Here is a 16228-nt window from a genome sequence, read left to right as displayed (position 1 = left end):
CCGTGGTCTTTTTGTGCTTTAATCAGGTCTCTCTGTTAGAGGTGCAGCAAACAACCCGCACCCATCCACCCACTCACCTTCTCATAATTGCTTTGTTATTACGGAGTATCTAATGAATCTGATTTAATTTGTGAATTCAAAGTGCGGAAATAATCATTGCCTCCTGTTTATTGCTTCATTAGAGTTCTGCTTACGTCTCTCTCTAATTATTGGCATTGTACACTTGCTAATTAGACTAGTCCTTTCATGGTAATGTATTTATTTTTTTATTTTTTTATTTTTTCAATTGATAAGAAAATGGAAGACACTTTGCTGCCTTGCTGTCTCTCGATGTGAGTTTTCCTGCTTGGCACATAGTGAAGGGCTGCAGTAACAGAACAGCTTACAGGATGGAGAAAATAGTGCTGCTAAAACCGCTTTACCTGTGAACAGTGAGTCTTTCACAGTGTAGACTTGTGTGGGGGGGTGTGATATTTTTTTTTTTTCCCCCCCTATTTATTTATTTATTTATTTTAAAAAGGAGGATTGCTGAAAGAAAACATAGACATGCGCAGCCAAATACACTGCTTTAGTTAACTGTTTGCTCCCCCTCCCCCAGTGCTGCTAGGTCAAATGTCTGAAAAACAGTGACGTGTGAGGCACATTTTTGCAGGTACTTCAGTTCTAAATGAGGAGTTTTTTTGCAACACATGTTCAGCAGTAGTCGTGGGATTGGGTGGGTGTTTTTAAACTAGAAGCCAAGCCAAGAAGCCTTTATTTGTCACACGTACACTCAAGCACTGACTTAAGCACAGTGAAATTCCTCCTCTGCATTTAACCCATCTGAAGCAGTGAACACACACGTGAGCAATGAGCACACACACATACCCAGAGCAGTGGGCAGCTGTGCTACAGCGCCCGGGGAGTGGTTGGGAGTTAGGTGCCTTGCTCAACGGCACTTCAGCCAAACCTCAGGCCATGGCTGCCCCATGTTCACCTAACCACATGTCTTTGGACTGTGGGGGAAACCGGAGCACCCGGAGGAAACCCACGCGGACACGGGGAGAACATGCAAACTCCACACAGAAAGGCCCTCGTCGGCCACTGGGCTCGAACCCAGAACTTTCTTGCTGTCAGGCGACCGTGCTAACCACTACACCACCATGCTATCGTAAACTAAGTTGTACTTAAATTTTTAGCTTATCCATCCATTATCTGTAGCCGCTTTATCCTGTTCTACAGGGTCGCAGGCAAGCTGGAGCCTATCCCAGCTGACTACGGGCGAGAGGCAGGGTACACCCTGGACAAGTCGCCAGGTCATCACAGGGCTGACACATAGACACAGACAACCATTCACACTCACATTCACACCTACGCTCAATTTAGAGTCACCAGTTAACCTAACCTGCATGTCTTTGGACTGTGGGGGAAACCGGAGCACCCGGAGGAAATCCATGCAGACACTGGGAGAACATGCAAACTCCACACAGAAAGGTCCTCGTCGGCCACTGGGCTCGAACCCAGAACTTTCTTGCTGTCAGGCGACCGTGCTAACCACTACACCACCATGCTATCGTAAACTAAGTTGTACTTAAATTTTTAGCTTATCCATCCATTATCTGTAGCTGCTTTATCCTGTTCTACAGGGTCGCAGGCAAGCTGGAGCCTATCCCAGCTGACTACGGGCGAAAGGCGGGGTACACCCTGGACAAGTCGCCAGGTCATCACAGGGCTGACACATAGACCCAGACAACCATTCACACTCACATTCACACCTACGGTCAATTTAGAGTCACCAGTTAACCTAACCTGCATGTCTTTGGACTGTGGAGGAAACTGAAGCACCCGGAGGAAACCCACATAGACACGGGGAGGTAAACCAAGTTGTACTTAAATTTTTAGCTTATAATAATTTTAATCTTAAACCTCCTATATAAATTCATATTTAGTTTTCACCACTTTGCATCTGGCTCTGTGTTTCTATCATGTTTTTACTCGTACGCAATTAACTGAAAAAAGATGTCGTTTGGGATTCGGTCTTAGTTTGTTCATGGGGCACAAATAAGTCATGCAAGCTTCGTGTAAACTAGTGTTAAAATGCAATGTGGCTTTCATCAGAGTGGTGGTGGCGAGACGTTTTTTGGCTAAGAAGCCCGGAATGTTCACTCCTCCTAGTGTGTGTGTGCGCGCGCACAGCAGTAGCGCAGCCCATCCAGGGGAGGCGAAGAATGGAAATGTCAAATAGCGTCTGCCAAGTGTAAATAACGACGTAGGGAATGAAAAGCATTATAGGGAGTGAAGAAATCTTCAGAATAATGAATGTAAATGTAATCCTGTTATGTGACCCAGAGAAAGCTAGAGCTGGATATACTGCTCCTTGTTGGTCTTCACATACTGTACTTTTCTATGCACAGACCAGAACCATAAGAGGCAATGTAAACAGTGGATATATCATTCTCAATGCGTTCTCCTTATTTGCAGTCCACTGCACATGGGGAGGGTTCACACGTCTCTTCACTATCCCCCCCAAATAGCACTGTCGTAAAATTATTGCCTGTATCAGTCAGCCAAAGTGCAAAAAGGAAAAGCTGATAAAGCAGACAGCATTATTGTGCTGAACCCCCAGCAGGGATATTCATGAATCATGAATGTTTTTGCTAAATTACTGGCAGTTGAATTGCTTATAAATGTTTGAACCATTAGGCAGGCCGTTTGATTATGAGCGAAGAGAAGTGTTTCTCGGTCTCGGATACCCTGTTGCTCTGTGGCGAGCTGTCTGATGGAGCAGCTGAACTTGAGCTCAGCTGCGAATGACCCCGAGTCCGAGCCAACACATGTCATCACAGCAACAGCAAGCCCACTGCAGGCTGCTGCTGTTTTTACAACCCCAAGAAAGATCAATCCTGCTCAGTGTCTAAGCCTGGTGAACGTCCTTATCCACTGTATCTGCATGCATGTCCTTGGCTTTTGTATAGCATTAAAATATATGATTTTGAAAGATTAATTGGGATAAATTATGTAACAACTCCTCCAAGGCCAAACACCAGCTTGGAAACAATCATAGAACCTGACGGTGAATGCTCGGTCTTTCTTTCCTTCTTTCTTTCTTTCTTGCTTTTTTTTTTCATGATTCACGAGCTGTGCTTGTGTGGGGGTTGTGGGTAGTGGGCAGCTGTCCTAGACTCTGCGTGGGCATGGGTGAGTGAGACCTGGAGAAATTTTTCATGCCAAATGGGATGACTCACAGCTCACACATACAGCTATAGCTATAAACAAGAGAGATTTGCTGAGTTATAAAACGTACTGTGTATAAACACACCCGCTCATAGATGGGATCTCTCTCTCTCTCGGGGAAACAACTTGAATAATAAAAAAAAAACCCTACTTGTTGTAAGTAAAAACTACATTTTGAAGTTCAGAAATCAATGTACACGTGTATTAACTTTTTACGTTTGAATTTTAATCCATAAACCGTCATCAAGCTGTCTTTAAAACAATGAAAAATACTCCATGACCATTTTATTAGGAATGCTAGTACACCAATATATTCATGCAGTTCTCAGCAAATCATGTGGCAGTAGTGCTATACATAAAACCTTGCAGATATCGATCACAAGCTTCAGTTAATGGTCGTATCAAGCCTCAGAATAGCCCCCAAGCATAACTACGTCATCACTTGTTTACCGCAGTGCATTGTGGGGGATAGCCGGGCTCGGTAGTTGAGCGATATGACGGATGTCAGATTTAATTTTACGTGAGAGCGATGTGAGAGGAGCGATTTTGCCGTGCTCTGTCGTGAAAGAGAATTAAATCAGTGATTTTAAAGCAGTGGAGAACATGTCATGGGTTTACAGCAGGAAAATTGGAATCCAGATCGAGCTTGGTGAGAAGGTAAGAGTCTAGACCGAGTCTACCACACTGTACAACATCATCACATCTCAGAATGTCTCATTTCTGAGGATGTATAGTGGATCACGAAGCAATCTTAGACTTGAGTCTAAATTTGTTTCCTTTTTGGGGGGGGGGCTTTTTTCACCTTTATTGGATAGGACAGTGAAGAGACAGGACAGGAAATGAGCGGGGGAGAGAGACAGGGAGGGATTGGGAAATGACCTCGGGTCGGAATCGAACCCGGGTCCCCGGATTTATGGTATGGCGCCTTAGCCACGACACCCCTAAATTTGTTTCTTTTAATCTTCAGTTATTCCTTACAATTTTCTAAGAAGCTTTGTTGTAATGAAATCTTAGCCTTGTGCTTAATCTTGATCCAGCACGATGAAAGTTACAGATGCAGTAAGGGGAACTATTATGAAAACTCAACTGTTGACTTTAGTCTAAGATTGCTTCATGATCCCGGGCCCAGATGAACAGCATCAAAACATTTTATAAATGAGTGATTAGTTAAATAAAACTTGATATCAGGAAACATTACAAAAAAAAAAAACAACTTTGGAAACCTGCTGATCTGCCATGTCATGTTCAGTATAAATGCGTTTGCTTCAATAAATGCTACTCATACAGTGGTGCTTGAAAGTTTGTGAACCCTTTAGAATGTTCTATATTTCTGCATAAATATGACCTAAAACATCATCAGATTTTCACACAAGTCCTAAAAGTAGATAAAGAGAACCCAGTTAAACAAATGAGACAAAAATATTATACTTGGTCATTTATTTATTGAGGAAAATGATCCAATATTACATACCTGTGAGTGGCAAAAGTATGTGAACCTTTGCTTTCAGTATCTGGTGTGACCCCCTTGTGCAGCAACAACTGCAACTAAATGTATCCGGTAACTGTTGATCAGTCCTGCACACCGGCTTGGAGGAATTTCAGCCCATTCCTCCGTACAGAACAGCTTCAACTCTGGGATGTTGGTGGGTTTCCTCACATGAACTGCTCACTTCAGATCCTTCCACAACATTTCCATTGGATTAAGGTCAGGACTTTGACTTGGCCCATTCCAAAACATTCACTTTATTCTTCTTTAACCATTCTTTGGTAGAACGACTTGTGTGCTTAGGGTCGTTGTCTTGCTGCATAACCCACCTTCTCTTGAGATTCAGTTCATGGACAGATGTCCTGACATTTTCCTTTAGAATTTGCTTGTATAATTCAGAATTCATTGTTCCATCAATGATGGCAAGCTGTCCTAGCCCAGATGCAGCAAAACAGGCCCAAACCATGATACTACCACCACCATGTTTCACAGATGGGATAAGGTTCTTATGCTGGAATGCAGTGTTTTTCTTTCTCCAAACATAACACTTCTCATTTAAACCAAAAAGTTCTATTTTGGTCTCATCTGTCCACAAAACATATTTTTCCACTAGCCTTCCGGCTTGTCCATGTGATCTTTAGCAAACTGCAGACGAGCAGCAATGTTCTTTTTGGAGAGCAGTGGCTTTCTCCTTGCAACCCTGCCATGCACACCATTGTTGTTCAGTGTTCGCCTGATGGTGGACTCATGAACATTAACATTAGCCAATGTGAGAGAGGCCTTCAGTTGCTTAGAAGTTACTCTGGGGTCCTTTGTGACCTCACCGACTATTACATGCCTTGCTCTTGGAGTGATCTTTGTTGGTCGACCACTCCTGGGGAGGGTAACAATGGTCTTGAATGTCCTCCATTTGTACACAATCTGTCTGACTGTGGATTGGTGGAGTCCAAACTCTTTAGAGATGGTTTTGTAACCTTTTCCAGCCTGATGAGCATCAACAACGCTTTTTCTGAGGTCCTCAGAAATCTCCTTTGTTCGTGCCATGATACACTTCCACAAACATGTGTTGTGAAGATCAGACTTTGACAGATCCCTGTTCTTTAAATAAAAGTGTGCCCACTCACACCTGATTGTCATCCCATTGATTGAAAACACCTGACTCTAATTTCACCTTCAAATTAACTGCTAATCCTAGAGGTTCACATACTTTTGCCACTCACAGATATGTAATATTGGATCATTTTCCTCAATAAATAAATGACCAAGTATAATATTTTTTGTCTCATTTGTTTAACTGGGTTCTCTTTATCTACTTTTAAGACTTGTGTGAAAATCTGATGATGTTTTAGGTCATATTTATGCAGAAATATAGAAAATTCAAAAGGGTTCACAAACTTTCAAGCACCACTGTAAATGACCTAAAACAACATCAGATTTTCACACAAGTCCTAAAAGTAGATAAAGAGAACCCAGTTAAACAAATGACACAAAAATATTATACTTGGTCATTTATTTATTGAGGAAAATTATCCAATATTACATATCTGTGAGTGGCAAAAGTATGTGAACCTTTGCTTTCAGTATCTGGTGTGACCCCCTTGTGCAGCAATAACTGCAACTAAACGTTTCCGGTAACTGTTAATCAGTCCTGCACACCGGCTTGGAGGAATTTTAGCCCATTCCTCCTTCGTGGTTTAGGAGTTTTATTGGTCCGACAAGTTTGTTCGGCTGCCGAGTGCTTCGGCACGTTGAGAGGCAAAGACCGAAGAATGCTTCTTTGTTTTACAGGCTTTGGAATATCGCTAGTTTCAGTCGATGAACTGTGTTGATTGTTATCTATAACCGAAGGCCATTCCGCAGACCATGGAAATATTACCGGGTTACAGTTTAAGTACGTCCTTTTCACACCAGAGAAATGTAAGCTACAAACACCGTTTCAATTCAGTTGAGAGGTTTTCATTGTGGATTAAACTTATCCATTTTTTTTCTTCTCGACTGGCAGCTGATAAAAGCTCAAATTAGATGTTCTCCTTGTTGTGGAGACACATTGAGGCACACAGCAATTCACTTTAGGCCGCATGGTTAAAACCAGTTAGACAGAACAATGCCGTGTTTATCAAAGGCGAGAGTAAACAATATGGCGGAGCTGACCCCGGGTGTTGCCCATAATGCATTGTGGTAAACAAGCAATGACGTAGTTATGGGTTAGGGTCATTGGGGGAAATGTGTTTTGGTGATTCTTTGTAACCTAAACGGTGAATTGTTGTTGCCCAGAAGCCTCAAGATTTAACATGTTGTGCATTCTGAGATGCTTTTCTGCTCACAGTAGTTGTAAAGAGTGGCTATTCAAATTGAACCAGTGAGCTTGAACCAATCTGGTGATTCTCCTCCAACCTCTCTCAACAGGGTTTCCTCCCACAGAACCTGATTACTGTAAGACTGCCATGTTTTCATGTTGTGTATATTGCACAACACTTACCAACTGAAGACAGAAAGGCTCTCTCTGCCTCTGCTCCTTCAGAGATATGTGAAACCGCCACATATTACCCAGGCTATTACTTATGCAACGTCATGATGCAGCTGAATATGCTTAGGAGAAAGCAATAGCAATAACTGCCCGCTTCTGTATACTGAGCTCAGATAGAGTGACGTGAATTCACAAAGCACTTTTGCCATGGTCGGTGTTAATAATAATTTATTATTATTATTATTTTATTTTTTTGCTTGGTTATTGTAAGGTTACAATGGTTTATTTCATTGATATTGTTAGTGTATCAGCTTTGTGTCTTCTGCTACCCGTTTCCTTAATATTCTAATTAAATACGCTGCAAACAGTGTCATCTTGGCAAGTTGAAATATCTTGAATATAGTCAAAGTAATCTAGTATCTCCTATGAGATGATTACAAGAAACCGAATGTAAGATTAGGCATATTGGGTGAAAATTGCTTGAAACTGCTCTCATTGAATTCAGAATTAAATGCAGAACACTTTTTACAGAATTAAAATATTTTTATCCATTCTTGAGATATTACAAATCAGAGGTTGAAAAAAAACTGCTTAATTTTTAGAAAACCGTTGTAATATTCTGTCTGAGGATCACATGGTCCAAAATGAGCCTCGTTAATCAATGAGATCAAATGTTTTTTTCTTCATAACGTTTCTATTTTTCAAGATATTTGCATGAAAATTGGCAGGCACATAGATGGATGTATACTGAATACAATGTTTGAAAATTTAGTAAAAACAAATATTATGCAAATTAATATTAATTATGCTAATTGGGTAAACCGTTAAATCTGTACACTCAAAAAAGTAATAAGATTATTTCTAATCCCCTCTTTGTGCTCTGTAGGCCTTTGTATTTCTTAAAATTAGGGCCTACTAGTGTTCATATGAAAGAATATAGATCAGGGGTTTTCAAAGTGTGGGAGAGTCAGCCCCCCCTCGGAGAGCAAATAAACAGTGCGCGCCCCCCCCCCCCCCCCCCCCCCCCCCCCTTTACAATTTTTGTTGTTGCTATAGACCCCTTCGCATGTTTGTAAACAAACCGACCGTTGCCAGGATGCGCGCGCAGCCTGGACTAAATAAGTTAACTCTAACAAGTGGACATCGCCTACCGGATCCGTATTTAATTAGAGTGGACGGACGATGTTAGTAAGTTCCCTGGTATACAATGGCCAGATATATACTCGTACCTTATTGACCAGACTTCAGTGTACACCCACGAAAAACTCCGTGCCTACAAGTCTTTAGACGCATATGATTATGTTATGTGCGGGCATGTACAACTTGATTAACAATGGGACATTCATATTCATTTTGTTTTAATCAAATTATGCCAGTGATGTGATGGCAATGTGGCTTTAGCTACAACAGCAAATCCCAACACTAAACAGCAATTTGCAGGAGGTAATGGCATGAAAGGAATGATAGTGTAAAGAGTGCAGCTAAGAGAAATCAGAGCTGCGTAAAAAGCGAGAGGCAGAGAGCAGAAATGAAGCTGAACGGGGTGGGAGCTAGGTTAGAGCAGTCAACGTAAGTTGGCATTTAGAGTGAGGGCACACAATTTTACCTTTCCATCCTTGCTTTAAAATTGTGATTTTTGGCATACACAAATAATGATGGCACAAAACCTGGACTGTTTGAGTCAAGCGAGACCTCTCCTACAAACAAAATTGCATGCAAAGCTAAGTTAACATGCTAACAATATTCATTACATTGTGTAACTATGACCCAGCTAATCAGACAAACGTTACCAAAGTATTTTGCTACATCAGTAAACGAAGACTAGAAAGAATAAAAAAGAAAGATTTAATAAATAGCCTGATCTTACCTGTGATGAAGTGGGCGCTGCAAACCCGCGCATTTTTGATAGTGCTTTCATCCCAGTCTACATGTTTGATGGCTTGTAGCCATAGACGTCGGCGAATATTATTTATTTATTTTTTTGGGGGGTGAGATCCTGCTGGAATTCTGTACATTTTAACCCCATCACTGCTACGATTCTGACACCCGACAACACAACAACTAGGCACCGCTGAGTCTTTTTTGAGTCCAGGCTGCGCGTGCAATTTCCTCTTGGGTATGAATGACGTTTACTGCAAAGGGGTCTATACTTAATGTTCCATTCGTATTTTTAAAAAATGGTTGTTTTACACATTTTTATTTTTTTCTTTTTCACATTTTAAACATCTGTGCTTTTTTAAAACATCTTGTTTTACACATTTTAAACATCTCATAGCATCGTTAGCTAGCACCTCTTGGCAGACAACACACTGTGGCAGTGGAGCATCTTCAGATCCAGTCCATGAAAATCCAAACTTTAAATAATCGTGGTCATACTTCCTTCTTTTTCAGTACCCCCAGGATTCCGCAGGCCTTTTTTGTGATTGTTGCGGGCTAAAATGTCTGTTGCGGGGGTTTCCAAAAAATTGTGATGAAAGTTGCGGTCTTTTTTAGGTTTTTGTTGCGATTACATTGCGGGAGGAAGTGAAAGTTGCGAGAAATTGTGATTTTCTCTTTTTGTGATTAAAATTGAGTGATATGTTAAATATTAAGTTATTACTGAAAAACTATTGATTAAAAAAAACAGACACTGAGAAATGGTCCTATAAACATCTTTACCAATATAAAAGATTACCAGGACTACAAAAATGCAGAAAAATAGGCTTTACTTATCCAAATGCACCTGTTGGTTCAAAAGTTAAAGTGCATAGAACCTCACAGCACAACATGAAGTTACCTTAAAATATAATATAAATGCCTCAGCTTTCATGTAAGAAAAAAAAAACTATTAATACTAGTACTGTGTGCAGGCAGTCTCTCCTGAAGACTGAATTAAACAATTATAAACTAATAAAATAAATGGCTCAGGCTTCATAGAAGAAAAAAAAAACCCAATTTGAACAGAATCTCACAGTATGCTGCTGAAGCTGCCTAAACAATGGAAAATAAAATACCATTTTGGCAAAAAATGTTGGCATCCATTAATTTCTTGTATTAAGTAAAAAAAATGTAAAGTGCACACAGTCCTTCACTGTAAACATAACACACTTTCATGCAGTGTTGCCAGATACTGCTGACGTTTTCCAGTCCAAAATATGTTCAAAACCCGCCAAAATGCACTTGAAACAGCCCAATCTGGCAACACTGCGCGCATGCTGTTTCTCTTGAACGTATACACGGAAGTAAGGCAGAAGGTAGTTTGTCGACGTCACCTCAAGACGACACCAACGATTGGTCAAATTTGCGGGAAAGTTGTGGTGATTGGATATAATTGCAACACCGCCCTGAATTCGCGGGGATTGGTTGAATTTGCGTTGAAGTTGCAAATCGCGAAATCCTGGAGGGTCTGGTTTTTTGCTTGGCCCAGACTCTGTCTCCTCACTTACTGTAGCTTTAGGTACTAAAAATTGATTCATTTTGTCTCTGGCAAAGACTAGCTGAAGTTCGCTAAATGTCCGTAATAGTAACTTATTCTGGTTTATTTTTCCTCACGTTGCCCCCCCGAAGAACTCTGGTGCCCCCCGGGGGGGCGCGCCCCACACTTTGAAAAGCCCTGATATAGATGATAATATTCAAAGCTAACCTCGAAAAAACTTTGTGATCCACATCCAAAACAATTCCAATTAATTGAATTGACACTTACGTTTCTGACTTCTGTTTTTTTAAAATCTCATTCTGACCACTAAAATCTCTATTTTTCATCAAAACAACTAGTTATATTCTAGAATATTTATTTACAGGAATCCGTTTGATTTGAAAAGATAAGTAGGTAAAGCTATGAAAACTCACTTCAAAGTCTCCCATGAATCATAACCTCAAAACTAGCAGACGGAAAATGTTGCTGAATATTTCATCAGAAACGGTGAGAGCTAGAGAACATCCCTATAAAAGTTATGTGATATCCATGAGTAATCCAGTCAGAAACCGATCAGGAGAGAGAGAGAGAGCCTGACCGCTTTCCCGTGACTCAAAAAGCACCGGTAGTTTCCCGACGTCTCGCGAGCAGAGTTTTTACTCTGTTGTACTGACTTCAACCTACCGTTACTCTCAAAGTACTGAACAGATCTTAATGAGAGAAAATTATTTGGAAAGCAGAGATGAGCTTTTTAATCATAGTATTCACAATATAAAATATGTAATAGTTAAGCAGACAGATTTGGAAACTTAGATGAGCGTCTGCATGTACAATTTTCACAGCACGGCCAAGCAAGAGTCTGATATGCCTAATAAGATAATTAAACTAGCCTCTTTTTTAAAAATTTTATTTTATTTTTAAAGCTAATTTCAAGCTTGAAATAGCCTTGTTCTGTTGACAGATAATTTTGCTTCTTTCTAGAAATCGTCTCGTCTCGTCTCGTCTCGTCTTCTTCCGCTTATCCAGGACCGGGTCGCGGAGGCAGCAGTCTAAGCATGGAAGCCCAAACTTCCCTTTCCCCAGACACCTCGGCCAGCTCCTCGGGAAGAACACCGAGGCGTTCCCAGGCCAGCCGAGAGACATAGTCCCTCCAGCGTGTCCTGGGTCTTCCCCGGGGCCTCCTCCCGGGGGGACATGCCTGGAACACCTCCCCAGGGAGGCGTCCAGGAGGCATCCGAAAAAGATGCCCGAGCCACCTCAGCTGGTTCCTCTCGATGTGGAGGAGCAGCGGCTCTACTCCGAGCTCCTCCCGAGTGACTGTGCTTCTCACCCTATCTCTAAGGGAGCGCCCAGCCACCCTGCGAAGGAAACTCATTTCAGCCGCTTGTATCCGCGATCTTGTTCTTTCTGTCATTACCCAAAGCTCATGACCATAGGTGAGAGTCGGAACGTAGATCGACCGGTAAATTGAGAGCTTCGCCTTTTGGCTCAGCTCCTTCTTCACCACGACGGACCGGTAAAGCGACCGCATCACTGCGGAGGCTGCACCGATCCGCCTGTCGATCTCACGCTCCATCCTTCCCTCACTCGTGAACAAGATCCCGAGATACTTAAACTCCTCCACTTGAGGCAGGACTTCTCCACCAACCTGGAGAGGGCAAGCCACCCTTTTCCGGTCGAGAACCATGGCCTCGGACTTGGAGGTGCTGATTCTCATCCCAGCCGCTTCACACTCGACTGCAAACCGCCCCAGTGCATGCTGAAGGTCCTGGTTTGAAGAAGCCAACAGGACAACATCATCCGCAAAAAGCAGAGATGAAATCCTGTGGTTCCCAAACAGGATTCCTTCCGGCCCCTGGCTGCGCCTAGAAATTCTGTCCATAAAAATTATGAACAGAACCGGTGACAAAGGGCAGCCCTGACGGAGTCCAACATGCACTGGGAACAGGTCTGACTTACTGCCGGCAATGCGAACCAGACTCCTGCTCCGTTCGTACAGGGACCGGACAGCCCTTAGCAAAGAGCCCTGAACCCCATACTCCCGAAGCACCCCCCACAGAATACCACGGGGGACACGGTCGAATGCCTTCTCCAGATCCACAAAGCACATGTGGACTGGTTGGGCAAACTCCCATGAACCCTCGAGCACCCTATGAAGGGTATAGAGCTGGTCCAGTGTTCCGCGACCAGGACGAAAACCGCATTGTTCCTCCTGGATCCGAGGTTCGACTATCGGTCGAATTCTCCTCTCCAGTACCCTGGAGTAAACTTTCCCTGGGAGGCTGAGAAGTGTGATTCCCCTATAATTGGAGCACACTCTCCGGTCCCCTTTCTTAAAAAGAGGGACCACCACCCCAGTCTGCCACTCCAGAGGCACTGTCCCCGACCGCCACGCGATGTTGCAGAGGCGTGTCAACCAAGACAGCCCCACAACATCCAGAGACTTGAGATACTCAGGGCGGATCTCATCCACCCCCGGTGCCCTGCCACCGAGGAGCTTGCAAACCACCTCAGTGACTTCGGCTTGGGTAATGGACGAGTCCACCTCTGAGTCATCAGCCTCAGTCTCCTCAGTGGAAGACATGACGGTGGGATTGAGGAGATCCTCAAAGTATTCCTTCCACCGCCCGACAATGTCCCCAGTCGAGGTCAACAGCTCCCCACCCGCACTGTAAACAGTGTTGGCAGAGTACTGCTTCCCCCTCCTGAGGCGCCGGACGGTTTGCCAGAATTTCTTCGAGGCCGACCGATAGTCCTTCTCCATGGCCTCCCCGAACTCCTCCCAGTTCCGAGTTTTTGCCTCCGCAACTGCCCGAGCTGCAGCACGCCTGGCCTGCCGATACCCGTCGGCTGCCTCAGGAGTCCCGGAGGTCAACATGGCCCGATAGGACTCCTTCTTCAGCTTGACGGCATCCCTTACTTCCGGTGTCCACCACCGGGTTCGGGGATTGCCGCCACGACAGGCACCGGAGACCTTGCGGCCACAGCTCCGAACAGCTGCGTCCACAATGGAGGTAGAGAACATGGTCCACTCAGACTCAATGTCCCCCGCCTCCCTCGGAAGCTGGGAAAAGCTCTCCCGGAGGTGGGAGTTAAAGACCTCCCCAACAGAGTGCTCGGCCAGACGTTCCCAGCAGACCCTCACCATACGTTTGGGCCTGCCAGGTCTGTCCAGCTTCCTCCTCCGCCAGCGGATCCAACTCACCACCAGGTGGTGATCAGTTGACAACTCAGCCCCTCTCTTCACCCGAGTGTCCAAGACATAGGGTCGGAGATCAGATGACACGACTACAAAGTCGATCATCGACCTCCGACCTAAGGTGTCCTGGTGCCACGTGCACTTATGGACACCCCTATGCTCGAACATGGTGTTCGTTATGGACAAACTGTGACTAGCACAGAAGTCCAATAACAAAACACCACTCGGGTTCAGATCGGGGAGGCCGTTCCTCCCAACCACGCCCCTCCAGGTGTCACTGTCATCGCCCACGTGAGCATTGAAGTCCCCCAGTAGCACAATGGAGTCCCCAGTCTGAGCACCCCTCAGTACCTCTCCCAGGGACTCCAAGAAGGCCGGATACTCTATACTGCTATTTGGCCCGTAGGCACAAACAACAGCAAGAGCCCTCTCCCCAATCCGAAGGCGCAGAGAGGCGACCCTCTCGTTCACTGGGGTAAACTCCAACACATGGCGGCTGAGCTGGGGAGCTATAAGGAAGCCCACACCAGCCCGCCGCCGCTCACCATGGGCGACTCCAGAGAAGTGGAAAGTCCAGCCCCTCTCGAGGAGCTGGGTTCCAGAGCCCAAGCTGTGCGTGGAGGTGAGCCCGACTATCTCTAGCCGGTACCTCTCAACCTCCCGCACAAGCTCAGGCTCCTTCCCCCCCAGCGAAGTGACATTCCATGTCCCAACAGCCAGCCGCTGTGTCCGGGGGTCAGGTCGTCGAGGCCCCTGCCTTCGACTGCCACCCAATCCACACTGCACCAAACCCCTACTGCTACCTCTGTGGGTGGTGAACCCACAGGAGGTCGGGCCCACGTCGCCTCTTCGGGCTGAGCCCGGCCGGGCCCCATGGGCAAAGGCCCGACCACCAAGCGCTCGCATACGAGCCCCAACCCCGGGCCTGGCTCCAGGGTGGGGCCCCGGCTGCGTCCTACCGGGCGACGTCACGGTCCTGGATTTTTTCTCCATAGGGTTTTTTTGGTGAACTAGAATTTCTAGAAATAAATGGATAAAATTAGCAACGTATTTTGGACTAAGAAAATTTAAAGCTTAAGTCAAATATGTCTCGAAATAGGTTTTATATTTGGTTTGCCGGCTCATAATAGGAAATAGTAGATAAATTGGACTATATTCCAGATATTTTCACTAGCTAAGATGCTATTATTTTTTTGCCGTGTTACATAAAGGAGCTTCTGCAAAATGAGTCCACAGCAGGACACTCTTGAGGCGTGTGTGTCTCCATCCTGTCTTAAAAAAAAAAAAAAAATCTCATCAGTAGCAGACTTTTCCCACTGCTTGTCTGTGTTTCAGACAGTCGCACTGCCTTGGTTTTTCTCTATGCTGGTTTCATAGTGGTTCTTGAGTCAAGTGTAGTCTAACAATAACCTTATTCCACCAGTACGTCAGATGTATAAACTGTAGATGCATACTTTGGAACCAACAAAATGGTTCATTGTCCAACCAAAGTGTCTGAAAATTAGTAGTTCTCTGCCTACAGTGGTGCTTGAAAGTTTGTGAACCCTTTAGAATTTTCTCTATTTCTGCATAAATATGACCTAAAACATCATCAGATTTTCACACAAGTCCTAAAAGTAGATAAAGAGAACTCAGTTAAACAAACGAGTCAAAAATATTATACTTGGTCATTTATTTATTGAGGAAAATGATCCAATATTACATATCTGAAGTGGCAAAAGTATGTGAACCTTTTGCTTTCAGTATCTGGTGTGATCCCCTTGTGCAGCAATAACTGCAACTAAATGTTTCCGGTAACTGTTGCACACCGGCTTGGAGGAATTTTAGCCCATTCCTCCGTACAGAACAGCTTCAACTCTGGGATGTTGGTGGGTTTCCTCACATGAACTGCTCGCTTCAGGTCCTTCCACAACATTTCGATTGGATTAAGGTCAGGACTTTGACTTGCCCATTCCAGAACATTTAACTTTATTCTTCTTTAACCATTCTTTGGTAGAATGACTTGTGTGCTTAGGGTCGTTGTCTTGCTGCATGACCCACCTTCTCTTGAGATTCAGTTCATGGACAGATGTCCTGACATTTTCCTTAAGAATTCGCTGGTATAATTCAGAATTAATTGTTCCATCAATGATGGCAAGCTGTCCTGGCCCAGATGCAGCAAAACAGGCCCAAACCATGATACTACTACCACCACCACGTTTCACAGATGGGATAAGGTTCTTATGCTGGAATGGAGTGTTTTCCTTTCTCCAAACATAACGCTTCTCATTTAAACCAAAAAGCTCTATTTTGGTCTCATCCATCCCCAAAATTTTTTTTCCAATAGTCTTCTGGCTTGTCCACATGATCTTTAGCAAACTGCAGACGAGCAGCAATGTTCTTTTTGGAGAGCAGTGGCTTTCTCCTTGCAACCCTGCCATGCACACCATTGTTGTTCAGTGTTCTCCTGATGGTGGACTCATGAACATT

The 16228-nt window shown here is 44.1% G+C and overlaps 1 protein-coding gene across 3 annotated transcripts in view; it reads left to right on the top strand.

Annotated features, from left to right (window-relative positions):
* Positions 1 to 16228, top strand: part of rap1gds1 (RAP1, GTP-GDP dissociation stimulator 1) — a 71414-nt gene that overhangs the window by 27335 nt on the left and 27851 nt on the right. The gene's annotated exons all lie outside the window — the stretch shown is intronic.

Source organism: Neoarius graeffei, chromosome 1 (assembly GCF_027579695.1).
Source record: "Neoarius graeffei isolate fNeoGra1 chromosome 1, fNeoGra1.pri, whole genome shotgun sequence".
NCBI classification, from domain to species: Eukaryota; Metazoa; Chordata; class Actinopteri; order Siluriformes; family Ariidae; genus Neoarius; species Neoarius graeffei.
The sequence above is the reverse complement of the archived record's forward strand: the minus strand, read 5'-3'. Positions and strand labels throughout refer to the sequence as shown.